This window comes from Pseudorca crassidens, chromosome 7 (assembly GCF_039906515.1).
Source record: "Pseudorca crassidens isolate mPseCra1 chromosome 7, mPseCra1.hap1, whole genome shotgun sequence".
Classification (NCBI taxonomy): domain Eukaryota; kingdom Metazoa; phylum Chordata; class Mammalia; order Artiodactyla; family Delphinidae; genus Pseudorca; species Pseudorca crassidens.
The window spans coordinates 42,095,714-42,116,928 of NC_090302.1; the positions used below are offsets into that span (position 1 = coordinate 42,095,714).

At 39.8% G+C, this 21,215-nt stretch overlaps 1 long non-coding RNA gene across 3 annotated transcripts in view; it reads left to right on the forward strand.

Moving 5' to 3' along the window:
- Positions 1–21,215, forward strand: part of LOC137227743 (uncharacterized) — a 118,933-nt gene that overhangs the window by 941 nt on the left and 96,777 nt on the right. For all 3 annotated transcript variants that reach the window (XR_010944989.1, XR_010944988.1, XR_010944987.1), the window contains exon 2: positions 4,148–4,342. This is a non-coding gene — a long non-coding RNA (uncharacterized lncRNA). The remainder of the gene's footprint in view (positions 1–4,147; positions 4,343–21,215) is intronic.

Below are 21,215 nucleotides of genomic sequence, written 5' to 3' on the forward strand. Positions count from 1 at the left end.
GACAACCAGTCACAAACCACCAACTAGGCTTTAAAGCCATAGCAAGTCAGTAATTTACTTGCTTTGCTTCTGCCCTTTTAAAATAAAAACCTCTGCAGCTCCTGTGGCTGGAGTGCTCCTCACCACTTTCAGTTTGGTGATGCCTGAATTGAATCTATTTTTGCTCAAATAAACTCTTAAAATTTTAAATATGCCTCAGTTTGTCTTTTAACATTGGCCGTAGAAGTTGGATGCTCCAAACCGTATCCAGTGTCTAGAACAGCGGTCGTCCTCTGGTCAGGCCTTAGGTGTTACGTGTACAACGTTCCTCTTCTACCACCACCTTCTGGATGCCTCCATCCACTACCATCTCCCGCGCATCAGATCCCCTAGATGTGGTCAGCAATGGCTTTCACATGCAGCGTGCTCACATTATAACATCGCAGACACTCCTCCGTCCTCCAGCCAGTGTGTGAAGTGAAACATTACCATTCCTGTTGAAGAGTCTGGTGTGACCACTTTCCCAAACACAGCCACTCCCCAGCTGACCCTGGGTAACCACTCTTCTGAACTTGGTCTCCATCACTGCCATGGATGTCTTTAGATTTATGCTATATTTTTAGGTATTCTTAAACAGCATATAGTATTCTACTATGTTTTCTCTTGTTACTTGCTTTATTTAGTGTTATCTTTGCTAGGTTCATCCATGGTGACACATAAAGATCTGTCTAGTTCATGTACTTTCCTCGCTATGTAAGATTCCCATGTAGGGAAATAGAATAATTTATATGTGTATTTTCCTGTTGATGGACATTTAAATTGTTTCCAATTTTCAGTATGATTTCTTTTTTAAAAAAATTTTATACAATCTTTAAAGGTTGCTTTACATTACAGTTATTACAAAATATTGGCTATATTCCCTGTGTTGTACAATACAACCTTGAGCCTATCTTACACCCAGTAGTTTATATCTCTCACTTCCCCACCCCTGTATTGCCCCCTCCTCCCCCTCCGCACTGGCAACCATTAGTTTGTTCTCTATACCTGTGAGTCTCCCTCTTTTTTGTTATATTCACTAGTTTGTTGTATTTTTTAGATTTCATATATAGGTGATATCATACAGTATTTATTTTTGTTTGACTTATTTCACTTAGCATAATGCCCTCCAAGTCCATCTATGTTGCTGCAAATGGCAAAATTTTGTTCTTTTTTATGGCTGAGTAGTATGCCATTGGTTACATGTACCACATCTTCTTTATCCATTCATCTCTTGATGGACACTTAGGTTGCTTCCATATCTCGGCAATTGTAAATAATGCTGCTATGAACACTGGGGTACGTGTATCTTTTCAAATTAGTGTTTTTGGTTTTTTTGGATATATACCCAGGAGTGGAGTTGCAGGGTCATATGGTAGTTCTATTTTTATTTTTTTGAGAACCCTCCATACTGTTTTCCACAGTGGCTGCACCAATTTACATTCCTACCAACAGTGTACCAGGGTTCCCTTTTCTCTACATCCTTGCCAACACTTGTTGTTTGTGCTCTTTTTGATGCTAGCCATTCTGACAGGAGTGAGGTGATACCCCAGTGTAGTTTTGATTTACATTTACCTGATGATTAGCAATGTTGAGCATCTTTTCATGTGCCTGTTGGCCATCTGCATTTCCTCTTTGGAAAAATGTCGATTCAGTTCTTCTGCCCATTTTTTAATCGGGTTGTTAGTTTTTTTGATGTTGAGTTTTATGAGCTGTTTATATATGTTGGATATTAATCCCTTATTGGGCATATCCATTGCAAATATTTTCTCCCATTCAGTAGGTAGTCTTTTCATTTTGTTGATCATTTCCTTTGCTTGCAAAAGCTTTTAAGTTTAATTAGGTCCCATTTGTTTATTTTTGCTTTTATTTCCTTTACTTTAGGAAATGGATCCAAAAAAATATTGCTGTTTATGTCAAAGAGTGTTCTGCCTATGTTATCTTCTAAGAGTTTTATAGTATCCAGTCTTACGTTTAGCTCTTTAATCCATTTTGAGTTTATTTTCGTATATGGGGTTAGAGAATGTTCTAATTTCATTCTTTTACATGTAGCTGTCCAGTTTTCCCAGCACCAGTTATTGAAGAGACTGTCTTTTCTCCATTGCATAATCTTGCCCTCTTTGTTGTAGATTGGCATAAGTGCATGGGTTTATTTCTGGGCTTTCTAACCTGTTCCATTGATCTATATTTCTGTTTTTGTGCCAGGACCATACTGTTTGGATAACTGTAGCTTTGTAGTATAGTCTGAAGTCAAAGAGCATGGTTCCTCCAGCTCTGTTCTTCTTTCTCAAGATCGTTTTGGCTATTCAGGGTCTTTGGTGTTTCCATACAAATTAAAAAATTTTTTTGTTCTAGTTCTGTGAAAAAATGCCATTGGCATTTTTATAAGGATTGCATTGAATCTATAGATTGTCTTGGGCAGTATGGTCATTTTAACATTATTGATTCTTCCAATCCAAGAACATGGAATATCTTTCCATCTGTTTGTGTTATCTTCAATTTCTTTTATCAGTGTCTTATAGTTTTTGGAGTTCAGGTCTTTTGCCTCCTTAGGTAGGTTCATTCCTAGGTATTTTATTCTTTTTGATGCAATGGTAAGTGGGATTGTTTCCTTAATTTCTCTTTCTGATAGTTCATTGTTAGTGTATAGAAATTCAGCAGATTTCTAAGTATTAATTTTGTATCCTGCAACTTTACCAAATTCATTGATGAGCTCTAGTAGTTTGCTGGTGGCTCTTTGGGATTTTCTTTGTGTAGTATCATGTCATCTGCAAATAGGGACAGTTTTACTTCTTCCTTTCCTATTTGGATTCCTTTTATTTCTTTTTCTTCTCTGATTGCTGCGGCTGGGACTTCCAAAACTATGTTGAGTGTAAGTGGTGAGAGTGGGAATCCTTGTCAGTATGATTTCTGTGTTGCTACATCCATTTCTTTTAGTCTCCAGCATCATTTAATGTAGTTGTCTCCTGTCTTCTTAAAGCTCCCTCTTCTGTGTTTTCCATCAAGCCACTTGATTTTTTTATCCCTCTCTAATTCCTTCTTCACAGTCTCACTCTTGGGTGTCTCTTGCTTACCCAGTTTCAATGTAGGTGTTCTTTAGGTTCCCATCCTCAGTGTCCACCCCTTCGGACATTTCACAGTTTCTCTGGGTGATCTTATTTCCTGTTCAGGCTTAACTTCCCCCTCCAGGGTGATGTCTTTATTATTTTTTTTTTTTTTGCGGTATGTGGACCTCTCACTGTTGTGGCCTCTCCCGTTGCAGAGCACAGGCTCCGGACGCTCAGGCTCAGCAGCCATGGCACACGGGCCTAGCCGCTTAGCGGCATGTGGGATCCTCCCAGACCGGGGCACGAATCCGTGTCCCCTTCCTGGAAAGCCACATATTTCTCATTGTCCTCAGCATCAGATCTGTGTTCCTTAGCTTGGCATATAAGCTCCTTCACGATTTGACTACCTCTTTTGTCTTACTTCTGGCTACACTCCTTCCTGAATGTCTTCTCTAGACATGTGGACCAGCTTGTAGTTTCTGATGTTCTATCATTCCTTCCTGGGCCTTTACAGATGCTGCTTCTTTACTTAAGACCCTCCTCTTCTGCTTGCTCTTCAGAAAGCTGACACCCGCCTGTTTCCCAGCCTCAGGTTGGGGGCCAGCTTCCCTGGGAGGCTTTCTTTCCCTGACCCTCATCTCTCCTCCCCTGCTTGTTTAGTGCCTCACTACTCTGCTCCCTGACATCCCTGTATCATAATACTTCGTGTCTCCAATGATAAGCATCTTTTTAGATAGTTTTTCTTCCACAGACTATAAGCCCTTTGAAGGCAGGGAAAGTGTCTCATTCATCCTTATATTCCCTATGCCTAGCACAGTGTTGGTACAGAGGAAGTGCTGATTAATGACTACTGGGACTTTCTCATCTATTCTCCATATAAGTCATTACTAGCACCTTGTGGCTACTGCCTACAGATGAACTTCAGGGAAGCTTCATCATATTAATTAATCATCTAACATATTAATTTAAAATGTGTTTTCCTCGAGCTTCCCTATTTTCTGTCTGGCAGTCAAGACTTGCCTGATCATCTCTTCCCTCCTTAACATTTAGTTATGGCTTAATAGTGGCTTTGGTTTTCCTTTCAGCATCTGGTGTGTTCCAGCTTCCCTGAACATGGTGAGCAACAGCTGCCTCCCCATAGCACCTCTGGGATCCTCTGACAAGCCAGATCCATGCCTGGCCCAAGACAAGCTGCCTTGGCTTCCCTGCAGGTACCTGCCCTGGGAGGGACATGGCTACTGGGCAGTACAAGATGTGGACTCTCCTCCTTCAGGGCTCTGGTGAGTGTAAGTTTGACTAGAATACAGTTTATCATTTTACCTCTGATTCCCTGTAGTTGACTGCTGGTCCATCATGACAACATTATACCCAGACTGCCAAACCATTTTACCTTCCCATGGAACCTCACTGCAGATGCATTCTACTCATCTCTAACATTCATCTTCTCTGGACCTGCTTTCAGAGCAATGGGTTTGTTAGATCCAGTCACAGAGCTATGTCAACAACACAGGCTGTCTTATTTTAACTGACATGTGGTCCCCATTTCTTTTTTCTACTCCCTTACTTATGGCTGTTAACAATGACTCTTTCTCCACTCTTTTCATGTCCCACTAGACTCTGTTGTGTGTCCTTGTTCTCTCACCTGAAGAGGATACCTCTTATTTCACCAAGAAAGTAAGGTTTCAGACACAAACTTCATCATCTTCTTTCTGCTGACTCTGGCTGCCTTCCAATCCACGTTCCATGACGCAGACACCACCGTCTCCTCTTCAAATCCTTCTGTGACTTTCCATTGCTCTTAGGATAAAGACAGACCTCCTCACAGTGGTCTAAAATGTGGAGTCACAGGCTGGCTGCCGGTTGAGAACTGTTGCCATTCTGTAAGATAAGGCCCTTGCTTCAGAATGTAAATCATACCTCCACTAGATATATACTGTTTAGTTTAACAGGCAAGACTTTCTTGATGAAAGAAACAGTGTGTTGACTTGCATTCTAGAGCAAGCTTCTCATCTTGTTGTGCACTGGCACTCTGGGTGCACTAGTCTGCAGGGCAGGGCATCCCCTTGGCAGGATGGAGCATGATCTCTGCAGCCTCGTCTTGCACCTCCTTCCTTTCATTCTCAATCATCCAGCCCACAGTGGCCTCCTTTCAGGCCTGCATACTTACAACGGCACATTGCCCATGCTGTCCCTCTGCATGAAAAGTCCTTCTGTTTAGTTTGCAACTGATTGATGCCTCCTCATCCTTCTCATCTTTTCTCATGTGTTACTTTGTCAAGAAAGTATCCCCTTACCTACTCAACTCATCACATCCCCCTACCGTAGCTCACATAACACCACGTACCTCTCGCTTATAGCCTTCATCACATTTCACATCCAGTTTTAGGTAGGTGTTTACCGTATGGTCCGAGAGGAAGAAATCATGTCTGTTTTGCTTACTCTTGCATCCCCAGTGACTAGCACAGTTACTGATAACCTTTGTTAAATGGATAAATGAATGTATCCAATCAATGACCAAGCCCTGACAGTTTTTCTTTATAGGGTCTCTCATACTCCTCCCTTCCATCTGTGTTGCCATTACTCCAGTTCTACCATTTATTATTTTATACCTGGATTGCGATGATTGCTTCGGAGAATAGCATGTCTTCCTATCTTCCTCCCTACAACCTCTATTACACCTCCTAAGGTTCTTGGATTATGCCATTGCCCTGTTCCAAACCGTCCATGACACCCATTACCAACACAATACAGCCAAACTCTTACGATTGACATTCAAGACCCTCCATAATTTGACTTTAATTTCACTTTCTAGACTTTAAAAAAAATAACTGGATCTAATTGTCTCTGCATCTTTGCTCCCTTTCATACCTACCTATTACATTAATTTTTTTTTCTAGTCAATCTATTTTACACCTCCTTCTCTGGGAAAACTTCACTGAGAATCCAAGCAAGATATGGATCCCTTTTCTCCCCTGAACTTGTAAACAGTTTAACAAGACATATATGGAACTGCCATAAGGCATCTACATCTTATCTCCCTCTCTGGTCTCTAACCTCCCTGAGAACAGAGATACATCTCTGTGTTCTGTGCAGTTTTCAGCACAGTACCATACACATAGTAAATATTTGGTAAATGAACGAATAAGTGAATGAGTCACCATGAGAAGGGTATTTATTCTCTCATTCTTTCTCTCTTTTTCCACTTTCAAGTTTCTTTAGTTAGTTTCCTTAGACAAAAGGTTTCTTCGTAGCTACACAGTGTCCAAGCTCACAGAGTGTTGCAAATAGCTGCTAAGAGCATCCCTCCACCACTTTAGAATAGCTTGCTCTCCCTCTCAAGTGGAGAGAGCAGAATTCAATATTTATTAAGTGCCTTTGTTCACTTGGCATTTAGAGGCACTCAGGGCATCAGTGCTCTACACTCAGTGAAATGCCTATTTTGTTTGTAATTTTCCTTTGTGAATAACAGCTATCTACAAAGATGTTTTGTTACAATTTTCCATCCTTTTAGATTCATAAAAAGCATTTTAACTACATAGAAGCAGAAAATGAATAGAAAGAACTTTGAATTACATTTAATAAAAGTTTAGGGAGATCTTTGTGGTACATTAGTGAACTTATTTGGAGAAACTTTAGCCATGTAAATTGTGTTGGAGAGGCACCAAGAGTTCAAGAATTCTCAAAATTTGAGTACACAATTGCCTTACATGTAGGCATGGTGGCAGCCATCTACATAACAATGATTTGGAGGATGTTGTATTAGTCAGCTCTTGCTGTGATAATGCTTTGGAACAAATCGCCCCAAAACTCAGTTACATAAACAAGAATTTATTTTTCTTGGGCCTATGGGCTAGCTGCAGTGGCTCTCTTTGAGACCTCTAGATGGCTGCTTTTGCTCCATATTTTGGGTCAGTTTGAGGTCTGTCCCACACATCTTACTCTGGAGCCCAACTGTGAGGCCACAGCTCCCAGGCCCTGTCTTCTTACAAAGTTCACTGAAACATAAGAGGTGAGCCCAACCGTACAAGCCCATTTAAGGCCTCTGTTGCTCATTTAAGGCCATCATGTCTGCTCACACTTCATTGGCCAAAACATGTCACAGGTCTAAGTTGTATTTAGAAAATGTGTATTTGTTTAAAATTGGGTGCTCTCACAGAAGAATATTGCATTTTGGACAGTGTTACCTTAGCATTTTCACTGGCATTTGCAAACGTGATAAACTTCGTGTGAACTTTTTCACCTTTGAGAACTTTTTGAAATTGTGGGACAATTTCTATGGGAAAAGAGGAAGGTACACTTTAGAACTCAACTATAGCTCTGGCATTGTTGGGAGAAGAATTAATGATGATAAGGTCAATACAAATGAAAGATTTGGGATTCACATATTCATCATTAACATCAGCATTCTACAGAACATTCCTGGAGAATTGTGATGCTAGCCTTATGTGATTTCTCTCATAAATCATTATAATTTGACAAAGCCACTTCAGTAAAACATTCATCATACAGTACATCACATTTTAGTTTTTCCTACCACTCCACAACTTATCATCAGTACTGTACCATAACACAGACACAGAAACAGAAACTGGGTGAATTCATTGTTAGCAAACGGGCTTCACAAGAAATACTAGTGGAAGTCCTTCAAATGATAGCAGGCAGTAAATCAAGCCATAAAAACAAAACAAAAAATGCTGACTAGAGCAGTTGTGTAGGGAATTATAAAAGATAATGTAATTTCAAATTTCTTCTCCTTCTCTTAACTAATTTAAAAAGTAAGTGCATAAACAATAAGATTATATTTGGATTGTTCTGTATATAACATAAAGAAATGTCATATATTTGATGATATGGTACAAAGAAGGCAGTGAGAACAAAGCTGTATTAGAATAAAAATGACACTAGATCATAACCTGAATCCGCAGGAATAAAGGAAGAGAACCAGAAATGGTAAATAAATAGATTAACCCAACAAATTCTATAAATATTTATTTGCTCTACTTTTTTCTCTAAGCTCCTTTAAAAGATAAGCTTGTGTGAAGTAATAATTACAATAATATGTTGTTAAGTATGTAACATATATAAATGTAATAAAAACAAAAAAGAGGAGAAGTAACGCAGCTCTATAAAAGTACAGTTTCTGTTTCTCACTGGAATGAAGTTAGTATAAATCTGAAGAGATTTTGAGAAGATGTATTACATAAGCCCTAGAGCAGCCATTACTCAAAAATGTGGTTAAAAATCATTAAAGGAATTAAATGTTACAGTAGAAAATATCCACTTAATATAAAAGGAAAATGGAGGAACAATAACAAAAAAACAAAAACATGAGACATGTAGAAAACAAAAGGTAAAATGATAGACATAAATAAATCCTACCATATAATAATAAAAACTAAATGAAAATGAATTAAACAATACAATCAAAAGAAGGCAGAAATTGTCAAACTGGGTTTAAAAAAATGTTTTCTATAGAAGACACTCCTTGGATTCAAAGGTCTAATGTGTACAAAGTAAAAGGATGAAAAAATATACATCATGCAAATAGCAACCATAAGAATGCTGAAGTAGCTATACTAATACCAGAAAAAATAGACTTTAAAACAAAAAAAAGTTACTAGATATGAAAAGGGACATTTTATGATTAAAAAAAGGGAAGATATAAAAATTATTAACATATGTGACCTGAATAAGATAAAACCAAAATACATGAAGAAGATACCAAAATACATGAAGAATTGAAATAGATAGAAATAGATGAATGAAGAAATAGATAATTCCACAACATTAGGTAGAGGCTTCAGTACTCCACGGTCAATAATGGATAGAACAATTAGGCAGAAGATCAACAAGGATATAGAAGACTTGGACAACACTATGAATTAACAAGACCTAATAAATGTCTATAGAACACTCAACCGAACAGTAAAATACACATCCTTCTCAACTACATGTGAAACCTTTTCCAGCATAGATGACATGCTAGGCCTTAAGACAAGAGATTGAAACCCACATACGTTTCTGGTGGGAATGTAAAATGGTGCGGCCATTTTACAAAACAGCTGGACAGTTCCTCAAAGTGTTAAACATAGAGTTACCCTATGACCCAGCAGTCATAGGGTCATAGGGTCATAGCAGTCATAGTTCCACTACTAAATATATACTTAAGAGAAATAAAAGCTTATTATCTGCATAAAAGCTTGTACATGAATGTTCATAGAAGCATATTTATAAAAACAAAAGGTGGAAATAATTCAAATGCCAATCTGATAAATGAATAAACAAAATGTGGAATATCCGTACAATAGAATAGCATTCAGCTATAAAAAGGAATGAAATATTGATCCATGTTACAACATGGATGAACCATGAAAGCATTATGTAAAGTAAAAGCAGCCACTCACAAAAGACCACATATTGTATGGTCCCATTTATATGAAATGCCCAGAATAGCAAAGCTGTAGAGACAGAAAGTAGATTAGTGGTTGCCTAGGGCTGAGAGGGTTGAGGAGAATGAAAAAACCTTGTTAATATGTAATGGGTTTTTTTGTGGGGGGACAAAAATCTAAAATTGGATTGTTGTGATTGTTACACAAGTCTTTTAGTGGTTACACTAAGAACCACTGAATTGTATACATTAAAGGGTTGAAATTACGGTACGTAAATTATATCCCAATGAAACTGTTAAAATTATGATAATTTTTTATTTATAAATTTGAAAATTCATCCAAAATTATAAATTCTTAAAAAATGCAACCTAACAAGACTAACCCAAGAAAGAAAAAATATCTGAAACATCTATATCTACTCAAAAAGTTGTTTGTATAATTAAGTACCTTTACAGAAAATGATTTCCAGGGATAAATGGCTTTCCAAGTAAATTCTTCCAAATATTTAGGGAAGAAATAGTGGTAATCCTACATAAAAATCTTCCAGGAAACAGAAAAGAATATATTGCTCAGAATTTTTATAAGCCCAACATAAGCTTCAGATCAAAACTAAAAAGAATATTACAAGAATAGAATCACAGGCCAGTTTCTCTTTTGAACATGCATGCAAAATGTGTAAACAAAAGCACAAACTGTATCCATGATATGTAAAACAATAATATATCACAATCAAATTGGCTTTATTCTAGTAATGTAAGGTTGGTTTAATGTTCAAACATGAAACTGATCCCAGGAATGAATTACGATGGGAAATAAAAGTCATTTAAAAAAGAAGTCTTGGGAATTCCCTGGTGGTCCAGTGGTTAGGCCTTGGCACTTTCACTGCTGGGGGCCTGGGGTTCAATCCCCGGTCAGGGAACTAAGATCCTGCAAGCCATGAGGCAGGGCCCAAAAAAAAAAGAAAAAAAGAAGTCTTAACCAGGAGAAGCACAAGACTGAATAAACACAACAGATAACACCTTATGAAAAGTAGGTGAAGATTATGGAATATCTAAAATTAAAAAAAAAAAGAAATTGTTAAAGATTCAAGAGGATGTGACAAATATTGTACATAGGCAAAAAATAAAATAAAATAAAATATACAAATGATGGGAGCCCCTAAAGAAGAAAATCAAAGCAAGGAAACAGAACAAATACCAACAAAATGATTCAAGAAACTTTTCTAAATTAATAATAACAGTAATAATAGAAACTGCATATTGATAGAGTACATCACATGCCTGAGACTATTAAGCCTGAACAACCAACACCAAAGTGTATTCTAGAGAAATTTTTAGACTTAAAAAAAGAAGTGAGCTTGGAATTTTAATCCCAACAAAACTAACTTTCACTTATAATTGGAGACAGGCCGCCTGTTATCAACATACAAGAACTCAACGTATCTTAATTACATAAACCCTGAAAGAATCTATCAAAGAATAAGCATCATACAACCAAAATGACTAGAGGCAATCAGTGTAAGAACCGATGGTGAGAAGTAAGAATATAGTTTTTATAGAATTAGAACTAAATGAAGGTTAAAACGGAGAGAGTATAGTATATAATGGCAATATGCTCTGGCAATGGAGATGTCAGTCCTTTAAATGAGAGAGAAAGATTGAACAAATGCCAAATGAAGTTAAAACTGTTTTCAATAGACGTATTGTTTACCAAACATAATATTAGAGTTTCTGTCCTGAGTCTGTTTTGTAATATGGAATAGAGCAAATGAACAATTATGAAATAGTCTAATTATAACACCCCTTGTGAACTTGAGAACTAGGGTTCTCAGGGTGGGAAGAAAGGGAACACAGAAGTAATATAGAAGAGGTTAACTAAAAACTCTGCAGTGCTGAATTTGAATTATCTGTACTAATAAGGTATTTTAATGATATATATATTTCTACATATATTTAGATTAGACATGTAGATAGTTAGGCCTATTTCTATCTATAGATACATATTAACTGTATATCTGTACTATATAGTTATATATGACTATATATGTGTATACGTGCACATGTACACACACAAAAATACATACATACACATTCTATCTCTGTTCATTGACTAGGCCTAGAAATAATGACCAACAAAATAGCAAAAGTCATCCATAGGGTCCAGATTGTGGTCTAGAAAGCTGATTTCAGGTCTGGATCATTTGTGTGAGACGAACTTGGAAAATCTTGTGATACCAAGTAACAAGAAAGTTATCAAAGACTACTAGGGTTATTTCAAAAGGACTTAGCCAAAGGTAAAGAGGTTCTCAGTGGACAGTGGAGCAATTTGAGCATCAATAAGGATAATAATTACAATGAATTGAAACTCATCAACTGTGTTTAAATCCATGGGTTTCTATGGATATAAAAAAAAGTCAACTTGTGAGTATAATTGAGAGAAAAATCATTATAATGAAAACTGATTTTTAAAAAGGCAGTGATGTAGTGAGGTGGGAGAAGAAACAAGCCTTTATCCTGTCTTTCCACTATGAACTGTACCACTATGTAACAAAATTGTAGATGAGGGGATAGATCTCTTCATAGACGTATTCCAGCCAATAAATGAAAAAGAAATGATCAACTTAGAATATCATAATTTTGCAATCTGTGATGAGTTAACAGATCTAGACACTAAGTATCAGTGGCTGCTAACATCATAAAAGGAGAATAGCTAGATGTTGCCTGCTTCCTAATGAAATAATACACCAGACTATAGTCTTCCCAAAAGGATTGATCAGTTTCCCATTTTGCAGGAAATAGGACAGAGGAACATGTTGAGCTGCACCATGGACATGTATTCAGCAAAACCCATATTGTGGGAAACTCTACATGTTAACTCTACATGTGGGAAACTCTACATGTCAGCAGGTAAATTGAAGGGCAATAAAAGGATGGAAAAGCAACCTGTAGATTAAAAGAGAAAAAGTCATTATTTAAAACTGGGCAAAACTAAACGATGCTGTCTAGGGAGGCAAACTAGGGTGATAACATTTATAAAGAAATTTAAGGAAGAGCCAATTATAAAAGTCAGGAAAATGATTACTTTGGGAAAGAAAGGAATTATAATTGGATCAGGACAGATGGAGGGGCTTTAGGCAAAGTTCTATTTCTTCACCTGGGTGTCAGTTAAAATGGTATTTGCCTTGTAATATTAAGCTATAAATTTGTCTTATGTGGTTTCCTGAATCTATTTTTATTTTATAATAAAAGTGTTTTTAAAAAATCAAACACCTAGGAATAAATATAATGAAAAATTTACAAAAATTCTACACAGAAAACTGAGAAACTTTATTGAGAGAAATTAAATCATATTTAAATAAATGAACAGATATATCATAGTCATTGATTGCAAGGCTCAGCATTGTAAATCAATAATCTCCACACTTTCTACAGATTTAATGCAGTAGGAAAATCAGTAATCTCCGCACTTTTTACAAATTCAATGCAATAAGAAGCAGAATCCCTTGTGTGTGTGTGTGTGTGTGTGTGTGTGTGTGTGTGTGTGTGTGTGTGTGTAAACTGACAAGCTGAGTCTAAAATTTATGTGGAGATTCTTAGGACCAAGAAATAGTAAGATATGAAAAATAAGAACAAAGCTGTAGGACTTACACTGTCAGACAACAAGACTCATTAAAGCTATGATAACTAAAACAATGTGGTGTTGACACAATAGAAATAGAGCAATGGAACAGAAAGGTTTGGACTGTGACTCATATATATGGTCACTTCATTTATGACAAAGGTGAAAGTACAATGGATAAAGGATTTTTTTTTCGATAAATGGTGATGTGTCAGTCTTCATATAGAAACAATTAATTTTGACCCTTATGTCAACTCATATACAAAAATCAATCCTAGATGGATTGTCAATCTAAATAATCAACAAAATAATCACTGAAGAGTGAAAAGACAAACCAAAGAATGACAGTTCTTTTCAATATCTATTTCTGACAAGACCTTGATTCCAGTTTGTATCAGAACCCAATAAGAAAAAGACAACTTGACAGAAAAATGGACAATGCTTGAACAGGCATATCAAAAGGAAGAATATCCAAAATAACCAAAAAACCTGAGAAGGTGCTCATCCTAATGCGGGAAATGAAAGTTAAGTAATTAAATTAATTAAATTAAAACAAACATTAATCAGGGAACTGCAAATTAAAACCATAATGTAACACCACTATATGCCCATCGTTATGACTAAGATGAAAAAGAGAGCTGATGAGGATGTGCAGCAACTGGAACTCCACGCACTTCTGGTGGAGCAGTAAATTAATATCAGCACTTTACAAACTGCTGGCAGTACTGTGGAAAGCTAAACAGATGCATAGCCTGTGACCTGGCAATTGCACTCCTAGTGCATCCTTAGCAGATGTGTGTACATATGTGTCCCAAAGACAAGCAGAAGACTGTTCAAAGAAGCACTATTCATATAGCCCCGAACTAGAAATAACCCAAATGTCTTCCAAGAGGAGAATAAATAAATTGTGGTAACTTCAATACAATAGAATACGATGAAAGTGAATGAACTCTTGCTATATACAAAAATATGGCTGAATCTCACAAATTTAATGTCGACTGAAAAAAGCCAGATACAAAGGAGTACATATAATACATTGCTTCATGACAAATTACTACAAAATTTAGCAGCTTAAAGTAACATATATTTATGGTCTCAGTTTCTGTGGGTCAGGAGTCCAGGTGTGGCTTAGCTGGGGGCCTCGGCCTCAAGGCTGTAATTGAAGTGTCAGCTGGGGCTGTGGTCTCATTTGAAAACTCAGCTGAGGGAGGATCTGCTTCCAAGTGTACTTATGTGGTTCTGGACAGGATTCACTCCTAATAAGCTCTGGACTGAGGGCCTCAGCTCCTCACTGGCTGTGGGGTGGTGACCTTTAGTTCCTTGCCACACACGTCTCTCCCTAGGTCAGCTCGTGACAGGGCAGCTGTCTCCCATCAGAGGGAGCAAGTGAGAGAACAAGGTAGGGCTTTCGTCAGCTAATCTTGGAAGTGCCATCCCATCACTTTTGCCACATTCCATTTAGAAGCAAGTCTCTAGTTCCAGAGGGGAGTATAGCAAGGACATTAATACCAGGGCGTAAAGGTCATTGGGACTCATTCAGAAGCTGCCTACTACATGATGTGATTCCGTTTTTGAAGAGCTGAAACAGGTGAAATAAATCCATGGTGATAGTAAGCAGGATTGTGGTGAATACTGACAGGGGTCTGGGTTGCTGATAACGTTTAAAGTTTTGAGTGTGAAGATCTGGTCCCACAGATGTACTTTATAAAAATTCATTGGTGCTTCTGATTTGTGCACTTTTTCTGTGTATGTTACATTTCTATTAAAAAATTTACTTTAAAATAAAGAGTTGGGCTTCCCTGGTGGCGCAGTGGTTGAAAGTCCGCCTGCCGATGCAGGGGACACGGGTTCGTGCCCCGGTGTGGGAAGATCCCACATGCCGCGGAGCGGCTGGGCCCGTGAGCTATGGCCGCTGAGCCTGCGCATCCGGAGCCTGTGCTCCGCAACGGGAGAGGCCACAACAGTGAGAGGCCCGCGTACCAAAAAAATAAATGAATAAAAATAAATAAATAAATAAAAATAGTTAATGTTCTCCCCTAGAGGCCCATCCTGCTGATAAGCAACTTTCATTGCCTCTAGTCATCATCTCCCCCCCTCTCCTCAGCCAGGCAGTAAAATGCAAACCCAGTTTATACTTTGCTGCTTAAAATCTGACAGTTTAGCATAAGTGTAGGCAGCATTATGTTTGGGAAAAATATGGGTTGAGGAGTCAGACTAGGGTTCAGATCCAGGTTTTACCACCCATTGGTTGTGCAACAGTGGTCTTCATTTTCCTCATCTGTATTATAAGTATGCATCAGAGGATTGAATGGCAAACTAATAACTGGAAATCATACAGTATATACCTGTTGTAAAATGACTTGAAGTTCCCCGCAAAGACTTGTAATGGTTTCTAATTGTAACATCTGTTCAACTTCCTCACGTTAACGTGGCCTTCATGCTCAGTGTGGTCTGACTCTCATACCTTTGTGCATCCTCACCCAGAATATTTCTGAAACCTTCTCTTAGGTTTAAGTTCAGGCAGATTGCTCTACTTATCCGTACATATCTTCATCCTAAAAAGTAACCGTCTCTCAGTTGGCCTCAGAGAATACACCCATGCAAAGATGTGTCACCCATGTAAAGAAGGTATTTGCTTTATTTTCTCCTCAGCTATTTTCTTTTAGGAATCAGTGCGTAATCAATAGGAAATTGGTTAAATGAATTATGCTACTTTCCTTTTATGGAATGGTATGTGGCCAATAAAACATGCAGCGAATTTGCATATGTTGATGTAACAAGGTATCCATGGTATATTGTAAAGTGAAACAGGCAAGATACAGGATAGTTAGACAAGCACTATGCCGACTGGAATGTAAGATAATGAAAACAGAGACAAGGTCTATCTGATTTATCTGCAGCATCAGCGTCTAGTGGACTCATAGTGGACATTCATACATATTTGTGGACTGAATGTAAGAGCACAGAAAATAACCTGGAAGGATAAATATCACATTGTTATCAGAATTACCCTCTCTGAAGGAGCAGCATTGGAGTGCATTTTTGTTCACTACCATTTCTGATGTTTCAAGTAGTCTTATTACAGTGTGTTTATGTTTTGTGCTTTCTAGCACCTAAGGGGCTTGGCACCCCCCAAGAGCCGGCACCTGTGTCTCTTTGTTGCTAGGGTGCCTTCAGGCTACCAGAAGCAGCTTTGCTGACGACCTGGAGAGCAGAAGTGCTGGTTATTTGTGTCCCTCTCCCTGTGCCCCAGCTTTTAACAAATAACTGACAGGAGGAGTATAAAGATTCCTGCAGCCTAGCCCTTGATTGGGCAACTCAAAGGTGTATTTTTTGATTCTGTGTGGCTCCCCTGAAATTCAGCCTAAATGACTTTGTTGACCTTAAGGGTCTTTACTTGAAATTGTACTTTCTTCCTGGCCTCCTTCCTGTTCAGGTCCCACTGGATTGTCCTAGAACAGTTCCCCCTCTCAGCATCTGCTTCTGGGGACCCAATCTAAGTCACTTGTGTAATTCAAAACAATAAAAACAATCGACGCCTATTGGAGGATGAGGTGGATAACTTCTCACCTCAAACTTTTCACCCTCCATGGCTGTAAATTGATCAGAAGAAATGTCCAGGCACAGCCCCATAACTTATGGGGCCTAGGAAAAAATGAACATGTGGGGTCCCTTGTTTGAAAAGCAGGAAAAAAGTGGTGTTAGCAGGTTAAAATAGAAAACCTCCTCTTTTCGAAAGTCTCTCTCCCTCAGCTTGTCAGGTTGTTTTTTATTTGCTATAGGCTCTTGTTCTAAGTAAAGAAAAATTTTAAATTTGCACTAATAGTATGAATTTTACCATCAATCTTTATATTGTACAATGTGAGTTTTAAGTGCAACTATAAGAGCTTTTTGCTTGTATGCAAAATTACCAAAATTACACAACTTATACTTGGTAGATTGTACATGCATATGTATTTTTTTTCTTACACATACTGTGGAAATGCCGCACAAAACTAACTCAACTGTTTCACCTTCATTTCTCAACACATGTGATTTCTACCATGATTTCTACCTTCAGCTTAGTGTTGTGTAAAGAAAGAGTGAAAGCGAAAGGAACAGTGGGTTGCCCTGTCTTTCCCCTTCCCTTCTGTTTCATCATTTTCAGTGTAACCAATCGGCTAATACAGAGAAGTAAAAGAGTGAGAAAGGGTATGGTAGTTTCCTTGGTCATTCATGTTTCTTAGAACACTAGGCACTTTCAGGCAATCCCTGTACCTCACCCCACCCTCTGCTTTGCTTGGATCCCTGAGCTCAAAGCCTACTGAGTTCCACTTCTCCAGAGATTAATTACCAACCCTTCAGGCAGGGAGCAAGGTGGGGATGCCATAGAAGAAGGAAGCTCTTTGGCTCTTCAGTGATGGGTGGAAACCAAGGATGGGGATCTAATTACCCAGATCTATAACCAATCCCTTGTTTTCAGCCCCATGCTTCCCTCACTCTCCCTTATTTCTTTTTTGCCGTACGCGGGCCTCTCACTATTGTGGCCTGTCCCGTTGCGGAGCACAGGCTCCAGACACGCAGGCCCAGCAGCCATGGCTTACGGACCCAGCCACTCCGCAGCATGTGGGATCTTCCTGGACCTGGGCACGAACCCGTGTCCCCTGCATTGGCAGGCGGACTCTCAACCACTGCGCCACCAGGGAACCCTCTCCCTTATTTCTTATTTGGTGTCTCCAAGGCCCATCTCCTGGTGCTTTGTGGGAAATATTTAAAAACATTTTATTTGGAAATAATTGCAGACTTACAAAAAAGTTACAAGAATTCATGTATTTTTAACATGTTATCTCATTTAGTCTGTCTCGCTCTGTATTAATCTCCTTCCTGAATATTCTACAATGAGCATATATCATTGTCCCTTTCCCTGAGTCCTTCAGAGCGTATTTCCAAGAGACTTCTTTACATACCCACATTAAATGTATCAACTTCAGGAAATCTAACATTAATAGATTTTACTCAGTCTACTGCCTGTATTTCACGTCTGTCAATTTACTCAGTAATATCCTTTATAGCATTGTCTTTTCTCAAGTCCTGGATCCAGTAAATGTCACACAGGTATATAAATATCATGTCTCTGTGGTCTCTCAAGATTTAATATCCCCAGCCTTTCTTTGTCTTTCAGGATATTGACATATTTAAGGAATACAGCTGATGGACCATTTGCATAGCCCTTTCTTCTCATATGGAAATTTTATTTTTTGAGCTTATCTACGTTTAATCTCCGCAGGACATTTGAGGAATTAAGTCCTGGGACCTTTTGGGTTTGTTAGGGCCAGAGTCAGTCTCTAAATGCCAACACCAGAGATGCTATCATGTGTAAGGGACTTTGCTAAGAGTCATCTTACGGTGAAGGGAGAATAGAGAAGGCAAGTCTTGAAGCATAATTTCTTTGGAAGATGGAAACTGTAAAGAAACTGATTTTGTGGGAGAAAACAGCAAAGAAAAGCGCTTTCAACTCTTTTAAGTCTTCTTCATGTGGAGGGGAAAGGTGTGAGTGTCCTAAGCATGGCTGATTTGTTAAACTTAGGAGGAGAATTGAGGAAATCAAAGTGAGGAAATGATATGGTGCTTGATTGCAGCAGTGTAAGACCTTAATGACGCTGTAAACATCACAGCCCCTCCCCAGCCCCAGCCCCAGCTCCAGGGCGATGAGGGGAAGCCAGTTGATACAGAGATATCGGGGAGGCAGCTCTGAGCCTTGTTCATGCACTGCCCCCACAAAGAGGTGCTCATCGGTGACCTGCTTCCCCTCCGTCTCACTCCCAGTGAGGCTTGAGCAGCTGAGTGAGTGACACAAGTGGGTGAAATGTGTGCAGGAACCTCAGCTCTCTCCTGCTGGGCACTGTAGCCCAGGTGAGGTGAGGGTTTAGTGTCCTTTCTCTCCTCTTGCTTCCTCCAACGGGAGGATGCCAGAGAGTGAAGAGGGCAGAAGAAAGTCTTGGCAGAGCTGGGAGGGGAAGGAGGACATTCCAGGGTTGGGCAAGAAATCTTTACATATCGCCAAGTGGCACTTGGTCACTCTCCAGCTCCAGATGAGAGCTGGATTCAAAGCCATAGACATGAATTTTGCTTTCTGGTCTGGTCCAGCTCACTTGACTGCCCACCCTGTATAACCATGCAATAGCTGCACTGAAGCAGCTCAGGGACAAGAACATTTTGTTGAAAACTACCACTGTTTTTGTCTTCCAGCAAGCATAGCCAGTGTCCAGGGGACACAGATCTGGTGGGTCTTAGATGAAGGTATGTGCTGTGGCAGGGATGTGCTCCAGCTATGCTGGGAGGGCCAGGGCAAAACCTAGAGGAGGAACTGTTGTGCCTGGAGAGTTGACCTGTCTGGGGACCCATCTGAACTCAACCTTGAGGTTTTCTGCTGGCTGGGTGTTTTCTCAGACTGGAGGCCCTCCATGGTACCTGCGTTGGTGACGTCACGTAGGACAAAGGGAGCACCTATCTAGTAGTGATGGGAGTGTTCATGGTACAGCCACACAGAACCTGGGGGAAAATGAGACAGAGAGTGAGGGAAAGCTTGATGGGTGTTTGAGTCAGAAAGGATGAAAAGATGGAAGAAGGAAGAAGCAGGTGGACGGAATGGGAATGTTCCCTTCCTGCTTATTCCTGGGTCTCATCCTGCCTTCTCCTGCCCTCAACCCCCAGCCCCAAAGCCTGATTCAGGCCTCAAGGCATTGTGCCTGATTCAGAGCTGACCGGGTCATTGTGCAGCCCTTGGGTGCCATCCTGGCAGGGGTGTGAATGACTTTGTATGTGAGCACAAGGCAATATTGGCATGTATGCATGTTGTCAGGCAAGGCATTTCCCTGTCTTGGGAAGCTGATACTGGTGCCTTTTTCCAGCCATGTAGGATGACAACTTGTTAGATACTGTTCTTGATGCAAACTGTTTGCTCATCACAGTTAGGTTGCCACCTTGTGGTCTTCATGAGCCTGGAGGAGCTGAAATAGGTGTCCTGCAGTACCCTCTTAGCTGATGTGGGCCCTCCCCTTCGTGCTGAGGGTTCAGGGGTCCTGGTCTCACCTTGGATCCCCACTCAGCCTAAAGTCAGAGAGTCCAGAGGCACCCAGTGCTTCCTCGCCCTCATCCCCATCTGTGTTATCTGGACGTAGCCTGGAAGGGCTGAGTGGAGCAACACCTCTCAAAGACTTCAAAGAGGGTGAGGCCACAAAGGACACGGTTAGGGAGGCATGGGGGTTGCCTGTGAATGTGTGATAAAAGAAGCCACTAGCATCACCTTTCATTCCAATGCTGTCCTTTACTCCCAGGGGGTGGAGAAGTTAGGGGCAGTGTGACTCCCCCAGCTCCCCCAGGCCACTCCCCTGCCCTAGCTTCTGGATTGTGGTCCTAGCAAAGCAACTTTGGTTCCTGTTGAGTAGGGCAAGCTTAGAGAGCAAGCAAAGCCTTGAGTCTGAGAAGATGAATTTCTGATTTTGATTATCTGTTGAACAGTCCTGCAGGTCTATCACCATGTGTGAGTTTTCCAACTCTCCAAAGTGCAGAGATTCTCAGTGACCCACTAGGTAGAAAAGGCAGGACTAGAGACTTGGGGGATGAGCCTCCCATACCAGTGATCTCTTTCACATACTTAGGGATCAAGGACTTCTCACCAAAGGAGAGTTTGTGGCTTGAAAGAGCTCAGAGACTGACCTTTATTTACATGGAAAGTCATTTCTGGATCCTGTATCTTTGGGTATCTCTATACACACCCAGGTGATGGAACAGTCAGACAGGATTTCTGTACTAAGAGGGCTAGTATGAGACAGTCCCAAATGGAGAGGGGGGATTTGTCTAGGAGAGATGCCCCAGTTTTGCTCTGTTTTAGCACATTTTCCTCCTCTTCCCCAACTTCTGTCCATATGGCAACACATAAAAGTAGTAAAGCTCAGTGGCTGAATAATGGCAGGAAGATGAGGGCACTGGTACTAGGGAATATTTTCAAGTGCTTTGTTTCCACTTCCAGGGCTCACAGGTGGTTCAACCCAGGGGCCATCATCCATTTGCCCAGAGTTGTACAGAGAGCACAAAGAGTTCTTCCTTAGCAGGTGTCACTGACATTAAACACAAGGGGAATGGGACTCCCTGGACTTATACACCA